Source organism: Camelus dromedarius, chromosome 9, assembly GCF_036321535.1.
Source record: "Camelus dromedarius isolate mCamDro1 chromosome 9, mCamDro1.pat, whole genome shotgun sequence".
Classification (NCBI taxonomy): domain Eukaryota; kingdom Metazoa; phylum Chordata; class Mammalia; order Artiodactyla; family Camelidae; genus Camelus; species Camelus dromedarius.
Genome location: NC_087444.1, coordinates 65,647,797 through 65,658,946, shown reverse-complemented (window position 1 = coordinate 65,658,946; position 11,150 = coordinate 65,647,797). Strand labels below are relative to the sequence as shown.

General features: G+C 38.2%; 1 pseudogene; it reads right to left on the bottom strand.

The window, feature by feature from the left end:
- Positions 1-1,123: 1,123 nt before the first annotated feature.
- On the bottom strand, positions 1,124-9,519 carry LOC116154618 (zinc finger protein 565-like; annotated as a pseudogene).
- Positions 9,520-11,150: the final 1,631 nt, after the last annotated feature.

Here is an 11,150-nt window from a genome sequence, read left to right as displayed (position 1 = left end):
CATCCCCTCCCAGTAAGCGCAGTGGTAAATGTTTGTTTGTCCTGTGTCCATGTCTGGTGAGTATCCTAACCTGAGAATGTTGCCACACCTGGGAACATAGGGATTCCTGGATCCAACTGAGGTCTTACCAGCAGAGATTATGTACAACAGCCAGGCTACTTAGGTACCCTATGGGCAACTGAGTCAAAATATATAGCATCCTTTCAAGGCTGAATTTGAACAGAAAGGTTGTTGAAATTGGTACTGAATGGAATGTATTAGTCTAATCTATAACAGCAAAGTGTTTGGTATTGGAAGATTGAATGATGTTGGTCATTTCTTCTCCCTACCCCAGCTTTATTAAGGTATAATTGACAAGTAAAATTGTATATATTTAAATATATATTTAAAGTATACAACATGATTATATATATACATATGGTTATATATATATACTTATACACACACACATAGAGAGAGAGAGAGAGAGAGATACATAGAAATGGTCCCCACAACCAGGTTAACACATACATCATCACATATAGTTATCTTTTTGTGTGTGTATGTGGTGAGAACACTTATGATTTAGTGTCTTAGTGAATTTCAAGTATACAATACAATATTACTAACTTTGGTCACCATGCTATACATTAGATCCCCACAACTCACTCATCTTATAACTGAGAGCTTGTACCTTTGGTCATTTCAGTTTTGTTAGGTCCTATTTTAATGACTGGGGCATTAAGGTTGTAATAATTCACTGTAATGTACCATTCATTCTTTCCAGGTTTAAGACAGGCCAGACTGGGCTGTAAAATGGAGACAGTAGAGATAATCACCTCTTTTCTTAATAGATCATGTTTAATGGACCTCAACCTATAAAGGCCCTGTTTCAGTTTATATTGGCCATATCAACAATTGTAATGGGTTGGGACAGATCCACAAGGTCCCATTTGATAAGACCAACACTAAGGGCCAAGGTTTTAATTTTATTCTAATGGCCACTCAACAGGTAAGAGCATCCATCCTGAAAATGGAAAATCCAAAGAGGGTGTGAGATATGGCCACTGGAAAATGAGGCAGAGTTACTGTGCTCTGAACATTTCTATAGAGCAGAGGCCAATGCCTAGTAGAGACACATGACCAGCAGTCCCAGGCTGAGTCATTTCCCTGAGCCTAGCATCAGTCACAGCTTACGTTGGAACTGAGACACACAATTCTAAGACCCATAGAGATGTATCCAGGCCAAGAGCCTCCTTAGGGAGGGTCCCCATCATGCTACCCCATCTCTAAAAAATAATTATCAGAACTTTTGACTTAAGTTGATTAAATCTATAACCAGGGCTCCGTAGGACACAGCAGATGTAGCACAGAGCAGCACAACTCAAGAGCAGCAGAACCATCTCCCACACTATTTAAAGTGGTTTGTACCCAGTTAGTAAGCAAAGAGCAAGAGAAGAAAGATCTCAAGACAGTGGTGATCACAGCCTAGAGACTGTGCTGCCAGCTACACAAACTTGTGGTCACTCCATGGAGTTGGGATTAACCTCCCTCTCAATTTTACCTTGAATGTTGAGGCTGACACCACACATCAACAGATTTTGAAAGTTTGTTCCAAAAGGGCCTCCTGGGCGGAGTGAGCTCTGTCTGCACAAGCAGGTCTGGAGGGGCTTGAGCAAGACAGAGAGAACAGATCGGCGTTTCAACAGTGGGTAGGACTGGATGTAGGATGGAATTTGCAAAATTTAAATTTCCCACTGGCCCCAAAGGATGAGGTACACATAGGCTTTCTTGTCAGCCTTTTTAGATGTAGGGCCAAAGTGGATAGGGAAGATGAGGCTCGAAAGAAATCAGTGGTCATCCAAATGTCAAAACTTGAGTCAGGCTCTTTATTACAGATAGATACTATTACCATCAATAGTTTACCATTTAGTAAAATTAAGCACAAGGAAGTTAAGTAGTTTGCCTAATGTCACATAAATAGTAAATTTTCTCATTCACTACATTCTCTTGTATGAATCTGTAGAATTTTAATAAGGTTTGAGTCATGATAGAAAACTCTTCTACATTATCAGTTTTTTTTTTTCAGTATCAATTTTCTGGTTCTGAACAGATTGAACATCAGGTAAAAGGAACTGGCACATCCACTGTATTTTACTCATGATCCATGACAAATAAGTAGCAAAATGATATTAGATTCTGAATTCTCTGATGTTGAGTAAGGTGTGCAGTCTGTCTGAAGGTCTCCCCAGTTTCCTGACATTCATGGGGTTTCTCACCAGTATGAATGCTATGATGTCAGGTAAGCTCTGAGACACAGATAAAGGCTTTCCCACATTCCTTGCATTTATAGGGCTTCTTGGCAGTATGAATTTGCTGATGTTGAGTAAGTTGTGAGGCACAAATAAAGGCCTTCCCACATTGTGAGCTTTCACAGGATTTCTCACCAGTATGAATTTGATGATATTGGAAAAGTTGGAAACCACCAATAAAGGACTTCCCACATTCTTTACATTCATAGTGTTACATACCAGGATGAATTCTGTGGTGTTCAGTAAGTTGGGAGCCACGAAGAAAGGCCTTCCCACATTCCCTACACTGATAAGTTTTCTCACCAGTATGAAGTCGCTGATGTTGATCAAGTTGTGAACGCAGTCTGAAGGCCTTCCCACACTCCTTACAACCATAGGGTTTCTCACCGGTATGAATTCTCTCATGTCAAGTGAGTTCTGAGCCACAAATAAAAGATTTCCCACATTCCTTACATTTATAAGGTTTGTCACCAGTATGAATTCTATCATGTCGAGTAAGGTGTGCAGATTGTCTAAAGGCCTTCCCACATTCCTGACATTCATAGGGTTTCTCATCTGTATGAATTCTCTGATGTTGAATAAGATGTGAGCCATGAATAAAAGCCTTTCCACATTCCTTACATTCATAGTGTTTCTCATCAGTATGAATTCTCTGATGTTCAGTAAGATAGGAAAAATGACTAAAGACCTTCCCACATTCCTTACATTTACAGGATTTCTCACCAATATGAATTCCTTGCTGTCCCATAAGTCCTGAGCTACGGCTCATGTGACATTTATGAATGAAGGCCTTGCCACATTCTTTGAATTTATAGAATTTCTCTCCAGGATAAATTTGCTGATGCAGAGTAAGACATATTTGCAGGCTGAAAGTTGGTATTTTTTCATAAGTCAGTAACGCTTGCCCCAAATATCCCTCCTGATTTATCTGTTGTGTCTCAAACTACCTTTGCACTCCCAGTCATCTCTGATACTGGAGCCCACAAGGCTATGACTTTTTCCCATAATCATCCATTGGGATGATGTTTCTTCATAGATTTCTTTTTGCCAACACAGTTCATTGGTTTTACATCTGAAATCCAAGTCTGAAAGATAACCAGAAAGTAAACACATGTTGTTTCCCCTTTGGGGAGAAATGAAACTTCTGTGGTAGAAATGGGGGGAAAACTGAAAATAATGTCCATAAGAAGTAAAGATGGTATACATGGCTTTCGATTTGAAAAAGAAGTCAAGAGCATAAACACTTAAGGTGAGGGAGTTTGTTAGGAAAACAGGTTAAGTCAGTAGTTTCCAAATTCAGGTGTAGACAAGAATCACCTGAACGGTCTATTAAAAGATTGGATGTCAGTGTGCCACCTCACATCAAGTAAATAAGAATTTACACCAATATGTCTTGGGTTTCTTATTTTTAAGACATTCAACCAGCCAATTCTAATGTTGTACAAAAGTTAACAACCCTCCCTAAAACTTTGCAGTGGTTTCCAGCTGCACCAGAATAAAATCCAGGACTCCTAATCACAGTTTATGAGATTCTCCATAATCTTTTCTTTGACGTATCTCAACCAAAATCCTATCCAACATCTTCTCAACCCACTTTTCTCCACTGTTCATTATGTGTGAAATGTTCATCACTTCAGAGCGTCTGAAATAAGCCCAGTCCGTTACCTTTTCAAAATTTTCCAGACTGTTCAATCTTATAGAAATTCTCTAAATTTAGTTCTTTGCATGGCTGGCTTCATATCATACTGTAAGTCCCAGGTAAAACTTTACTTCCTTAAAAAGTGTGAGCTAGACAACGCTATTTAAATTCACTTCATTCTCTGTCTCATCATAGTATTTTCTCACTTTCAGGTTTTTAGAATTATACAATCACTTACTTAGTCATATGTAATCTTTTTTTTTTCTTACTGTCAAAGCTCTTAAGGGGCAGGAACAATGGCTGTTTCATTCAACACAAAATAACCAACATTTACTCATAAAAGTTGTTCCATAGATAACTGTTTAATGAATGAGTCACTGGATTAATGAAAAAAGATTACTATAAGGATGATAGGAAATACTATGCAGACATGGAAGTAGGGAGGCACTTAAGAATAGTAATGATCATTTGTGCTTATAGTTATAGAGTAGTTCTACACATCTGTCCCTGATTTTAATATCTCACATCTCTAAAGGATATGTCCCTTACTTCATCACTTCCTTCAGAAACTAAAACAAAATCACAACCAAAACTAGATTATTACATTGTGCAAATAGAAAAATGATACTATATATACCTAACCACCCATCCATCCAGTTGTTTCTCCCTTTACTTCTACCAGTGCTCACTGCCGTTTATGTGTAGTTATGACTGTCTTTTCCTTTTTCTCTATTTCAATTACTATAACGTGGTGCCTATTTTCTTAATCTTCACTTGAATTTGTAGTATTACTCAGCCTTTCTTCCAATACTCAATCTATTTTGTCCCTCCAGGCCCTTTCACAGGACTTCCCTTCCCTCCTTTATGTCCAAGACCACTGTATTTGTACTTACCAGAAAACTGTATTTTTTTTTTTTTCTCCAGGCATCATCACAGGACTGAAGGATAACAAAAGGGCTACGTAATGTTAAGCAAAGGGACTTGAGAATGTTGGGAGACTAGGATCACCAACTCTTTGGTAGAATAAGGCAGGTAGATTGGAGCGCTAGGAACTATAACAAAGGGTATGCTGGATGGAAACTGAAGGAAATGGAGGACTTTGAATATATCTTGCCACTCCCTTCTGGCCTGTAGTGTTTGTGTAGAGAAATCAGCTGAAAGCCTTATGGGGGTTCCCTTGTAACTCACTCTTTGTTTTTCTCTTGCTGCCTTTAGGATCATTTCTTTATCCTTGACTCTGGCCATCTTGATTATGATATGTCTTGGTGTTGGTCTGTTTGGGTTCTTCCTGTTTGGGACCCTCTGAGCCTCCTGTACTTGGGTATCTGATTCCTTCTTTAGGTTTGGGAAGTTTTCAGTCATGATTTCTTCAAATACGTTTTCAATCCCCTTTGTTCTTTCTTCCCCTTCTGGAACCCCTAGTATGTGTAGATTGGCACACTTTATATTATCCCATAGGTCACTTACATTGTTTTCATTGCTTTTTATTTGTTTTTCTCTCAGCTGTTCTGATTGGGTGCTTTCTGTTGTCCTGTCTTCTAGGTCACTTACTCATTCCTCTGCATTATCTAGTCTGCTTTGCACAGCCTTTAGGTCAGTTCTCATCTCAGCAAATGAGTTTACTAATTCTACTTGGTTCTTCTTTATAGCTTCTATTTTATTTTTGACAAATTTTATATCTCTAAACACTATTTCTTTTAATTCCTTCAGTACTTTGATCACTCCTTTTTTGAAATCTTGATTTAATAGGCCATCAATATCTATTTCCTTGATCATGCTTTCAGGAGATTTCTCTTGATCTTTTAATTGGGAGTGGTTCCTCTGCTTCTTCATATTGCTCATATCTCTCTGTCACTGTAGCCGGTGGGTGGGCGGGTCACTGCCCCTCCCGGTTTTGCAGTCAGATGCTGTGCTCGGGCAAGGCAGGTGGGCAGATCGCGCCCCCTCCAAGCACCGTGGTCAGGTGCTACGTTCCTGCCAGGAAGGCAGGTGGCCACCTGCCCTCTCCTGGCATCAGTCGCTCCACTGCTCTGTGCAGCTGCCCACTCCGCCTCGGGTTGGCACTCCGTAGGCGGGCTCGGGGAAGACCGCGGAACAGCCCCACCCCTGCTCTGTGCCAAATCTCAGCTCCTTGTTTGTCGTGGCAACGCGAGTTCTCTGAGGTGCCAGGGCAGAAAGATCTTATCTGCCTCAGGCTGTAAACAAGTCTCAGTCCTGCCTAGGAGGTTGCGGAGCCCCTGGGTGTGGATTCAGGGCTCGGCCCCACCCCCGCCCGGGCACTGCGCACAGGAGGAGATGGCGGCTGTGGCTGAGCCCCACCTCTCTTCTTGAGAGAAGTGCCAGCAATAGCGCTGCAGGTCTGAGGAGACAAAGGCTACGGTGCCCCTCCTCCCAGGGCACACCAGCCTTGTTGCTTTGCTTTTTTCGCAATTTATGGGGGACCGAGGTTGTTCTGCTCCATATCCTCTCCCAGCCACAGCACGCAGCACCCTGCAGTCTCCGGGGCTGCCTCAGTGCTGCCGCCCCAGTCCTCCACCCGGCTCAGGCAGCCTGTCCTGGCCCCCACCTGCCGGCTCGCATCTCGGGCTCGGTGTCGCAGGGAGTCTTTGTGCCCATTTAACTGAGTTCTGTTGGTCAAGGGGTGCTCGAGGCAGATCTGAGCCTTGGAGGCTCCCCCCCACCCCGTCCCACTGGCCTCTCCGTTGGAGGGGGGAGACCCAGTGAACGAGCGCTATTCATCCTTTGCTGCTCCCTCCCTGTGGGACCGGTCCCACACTGTTTTGTTTTTTCTTCTTTTTTCCTTTTCTCCTACCAGAGTTTTGGCATCTTTGTCTTTCGAAGAGGGCGATGTTCTGTCGGAGTTCAGCAGGTGCTCTGGTTGGCTGAGTGGGTCCGTAGATGTGAGTTTTGGTGTATTTGTGGGAGAGGATGAGCTACAAGCGTCCTTATACTCCGTCATCTTGCTTCTCTCTTGCTTTCCTTTTTTTTTTTTTTTTTTTTTGCATTAAAATAGTTTGCCATAGAAAAATGTAAACTTAAGAAAGTGAAAAAATGTGCCTGATATGACAGTCACTCAGTTTCAACAATTCTCAACTTACAATCTTGTTTATCCACCCACTTCTCATAGCTAGCTCCATAGATTAATTTGAGGCATCTTATAATTTTATCTGTAGGTATTTCCACATGAATCTCTAAGACCAGGACATTTTTGCAAAAACATAACAATGCAGCAGTCACACCTAGAATTTAACAGTAATTCTCTAAGGTCAAATATCCTATTTCCCCAATTGTCTAATTATAAATGTGTATTTTTTAGTTTGAATCAGGATCCATGTGAGGACTACATATGAGACTGGTTGCTATCTGTAAGACTCTTAATTTATAAGATATATAACTAAAGATAAAATACAGCTTGAGTTCAAAGTAATCCTTCCAATTCATCTTCAAGACTGCAGGGTTTTTACTTAATGTTATCAATCTTACATCTATTTCCTTTTTCCCATACTGGAAGTCTCAGTTTTCAAGACTCCAACTAAATTTCTCATTTATTTTATGCCACAGTCTCAGAATAACAATATCAACACTGCGACCACTAATATGTTACTAAAAACAATGTTAGGGTGTTTTTTGTAGTGTCTTTTTCTTAGGATGTATAACCAATGGATACACATTTAGATTGAATTGTTTCCTTTTTCTTTGGGGATTTTTCTAAAGTTAATATTGTTTTATAATTGTGTATGATATTTATACAGTTCCCAACTCAAATCTACCAAAAAGTATAGTGAAAGAAGTACTCTTCATTCTATTCCTTTCCCTCTGCTTGTAGATAACAATTAAACACTTTATTTCTATTTCATTTCCTCTCTGATCTTTATTATTTCCTTCCTTCTGCTGACTTTAGATTTTGTTTGTTCTTCTTTTTCTGTTCTTCTAGGTGATAGTACATTAGGTTGTTGAATTGAGGTTTTTCTTATTTTGTGAGGAAAGCCTGTATCACTATGACTGTATCACTTAGGACTGCTTTTGCTGTAGCCTATAGATTTTGTATGGTTGTGTTTTCATTGTCATTTGTCTCAAGGTACTTTCTGATTTCCTCATTGACACATTAGGTTTTTTGTAGCATGTTGTTTAGTCTCCATGTAATCATTTTTTCCTCTAATTTTTCTTTCTGTGGTTGATTTCTAGTTTCATGTCATTTGAAAAGATCAATCAATGATGCTTGAAATAATTTCTATCCTCTTAAATTTTTTGAGTCTTATTTTGTGTCCTAGTATATGGTCAATTCTAGAGAATGTTCCATGCATGCTTGAGAAGAATGTGTATTCTAGTTTTTTTTTTTTTAGATGTAGTGTCCTATAGATAATTAAATCTAACTGTTCTATTTTGTCATTTAGAATATTTATTGCCTTATTTTTAAAAACTGTTTAGATAAATAACAGCATATTTTAATATAATAATCAGTGTTTAGCCTTAGTTCTCTAATTTTGATTTATGATACATAAACACTCGAACATGCACACATCCATATGTTTTATCTACACAGTCTTTCACTATGTATACCATTTAAATTATTCTCTACTTGGGGACATATCTTTTCATATTTAGACAAGTTTATATTTTTACCTAATGGTTAGTTTTAGCCTAATATATTTATATAATAACAGTTGTCTTCCTCCTCTTTTGCTATTACCTATTGGTTTCCTAATATGAGAAATATAAAAAATAATTATTAACCTCTCTTTCCTTCCTCTGATTTGAAAGACTTACTCCCTGTTAATATCTGTAAGGCAATTTACAAGCTTATTGTACCTTCCGTATACCCCCCATTCTCATCCTGCTTGGATAATTGTAACTACATATATCTACTAAACAATGTAAGTAATAATACTATACTCTCTCCCTTAATACCACTACTTGGTATTAGAGATACAGGTTATTATATACTTAATGCTAACTCCAGTCCTAGGTTGATGTCTCTCTACTTCCATTGTCTGAAGCTTGTTTTCTGGTTGAGTCCTTGGGAAAAGGTTAGGGGAATAATACTCCCTGAGCCTCTGCATATATATAACAACTTGGCTAGGTATCAAATTCTTAATTCAAAATGTATATCTTTGTATAACTTAAATAGAAAAATAGACATTGTCTTCCAGAATAAAGCTTTGTGGTAGAAAGGCCAGATAATCTGATTTTCCTTTCAAGTGACTTGGTCTTTATGCTTGCATGACAAAGTTAAGATTTTCCTGGACACATGGTGTTCTTTTTTAAAATACAGCGTCAGTCCTTTGTTCTTAGTTTTAGTTCTCTTTCATCATTTTTGGCGATTGTTCTGTTTCATTGCACTCTTGTTGGACCTCTTTAATGAAGATCTTGGTCTTCCCTGCCTGTCTTCTATATCTATCATTCTCTCTAACCCCTTTTCTCTCCTCCTTCCTTTCTTCTTGATTTTGAAATTTTTTCCTTTCCATCTCCTATTTCTCCCAAGGCATTATCTGTCACACATTTTAATTTTTATTTTCCTTCTAGTTTGGTCTTCACCTCTGAAATTTTTTGTTTTATTTCTAATTGTTTCCTGATTCTGTCACCATCTTTTCAAACTTCTTCTCCAATTGCCTCATATCTGAGTTTTTCTAATTCTGTTGTATTGCTCTTTTAGAGTATCTACCGTTTTCTGAAATTTTTAGCTAGTTTTGAAACATCATGACAGTTTGTTGATATGGCTTGCTGGTGTGCCTTTCACTGTTTATACGAATGTTTTATTCTTTACTCTCTTTTAAGTCTGTGTAAGGTTAAACTAGTATTTTCCTATTACTTATATTTAAGCTGTTTAAATTAACATACAACAAAGTTTTCTTGTGCACAGTTCTATGAATTTTAATGCATGTAGAGATTCACATGACTACAATAATGATACAGAATAGTTCTGTCACCCTCCAAAAATTCCCGTGGCTATCATTTTATACTCCCTTCCTCCCTTAGTCCCTAATCTCTGGTAAACACTGATCTGTTCTCCATCTCTACAATCTTTTTTTCATTTTCAGATTGTTATATAAATGAAATCACAAAGTATGTAACCTTTAGAGATTTTTTTCCCATTCAGCTTAATGCCCTTGAGATCCATGCCAAGTTCCTTCATGTACTTATAGTTTGTTCCCTTTTATTGCTGAGTACTGTTCCACTGTGTGGGTATGCCATTCCTATGTTGAAGGACATTTGGGCTGTTTTCAATTTTGGGCAATCATAAACAGAGCTACCACAAATGTCCATGTATAGGCTTTTGTGTGAATATAAGTTACCATTTCTATAGAATAAATAGAAGTAGGACTGTTGTTTAACTTCGTAAGAAATTGCCAAACTCTTTTCCAAAGTGTCTGTACAATTTTGCATCCCTTCCAACAAAGTATGAGAGTTCCAGTTGCTCAGTATCCTTGCCAGCACCTGGCACTGGCAATATATTTTATTTTAGCCATTCTAATAGGTGTGTAATAGTATCTCATCATGGTTTTAATACACATTTTCCCAATGGTGAGTAATGTTGAACACCTTTTCATGTGTTATTTGCCATCCTTGCATCCTCTTTGATGAAGTTCTGTTCAAGTCTTCCTCTGACTTACAGGTTATTTAGAGGTGTGCTGTTCCATTTTGAAGTGTTTGGAGGTTTTCCTCTTTGTAAATTGATTTCTTGTCTAATCCCATTACGTCAAAGAAATTATATGGTTTCAATTCTTTTAAAGTTTGTTTTATGCTCCACGATATGGTCTGTTTTGGTGAATGTTCTTTGTACATTTGAAAAGACAGTGTATTCTAGTACTGTTGGCTAAAGTATACTATAAATGTTGATTATATCCTTTTGCATAATTGTGTTATTTAGTTCTTCCATATACTTGCTAATTTTCTGTCTACTAATTCTATCAATTACTGAGAAAGTCATGTTGAAGTCTATATAAAATTGTGGATTTACCTATTTCTCCTTTCATCTCTGTCAGTTTTTGTTTCATGTATCTTGGAGCTCTCTTGTTAGGTACATACACATTGAGGATTAGGTCTTCTCAGTGAATTGACGCTTTCATCACTATATAATATCCTTCTTTATCTCTGGAATTTTCTTTGCTCTCTAGCCTTTGTTTCCTGTTAATATAACCATTCAAGTTTTTTTTTTATTACTGTTTGCATAGTATATTTTTCTATCCTTTTACTTTTAATCTACCTATATTTGAAGTGAG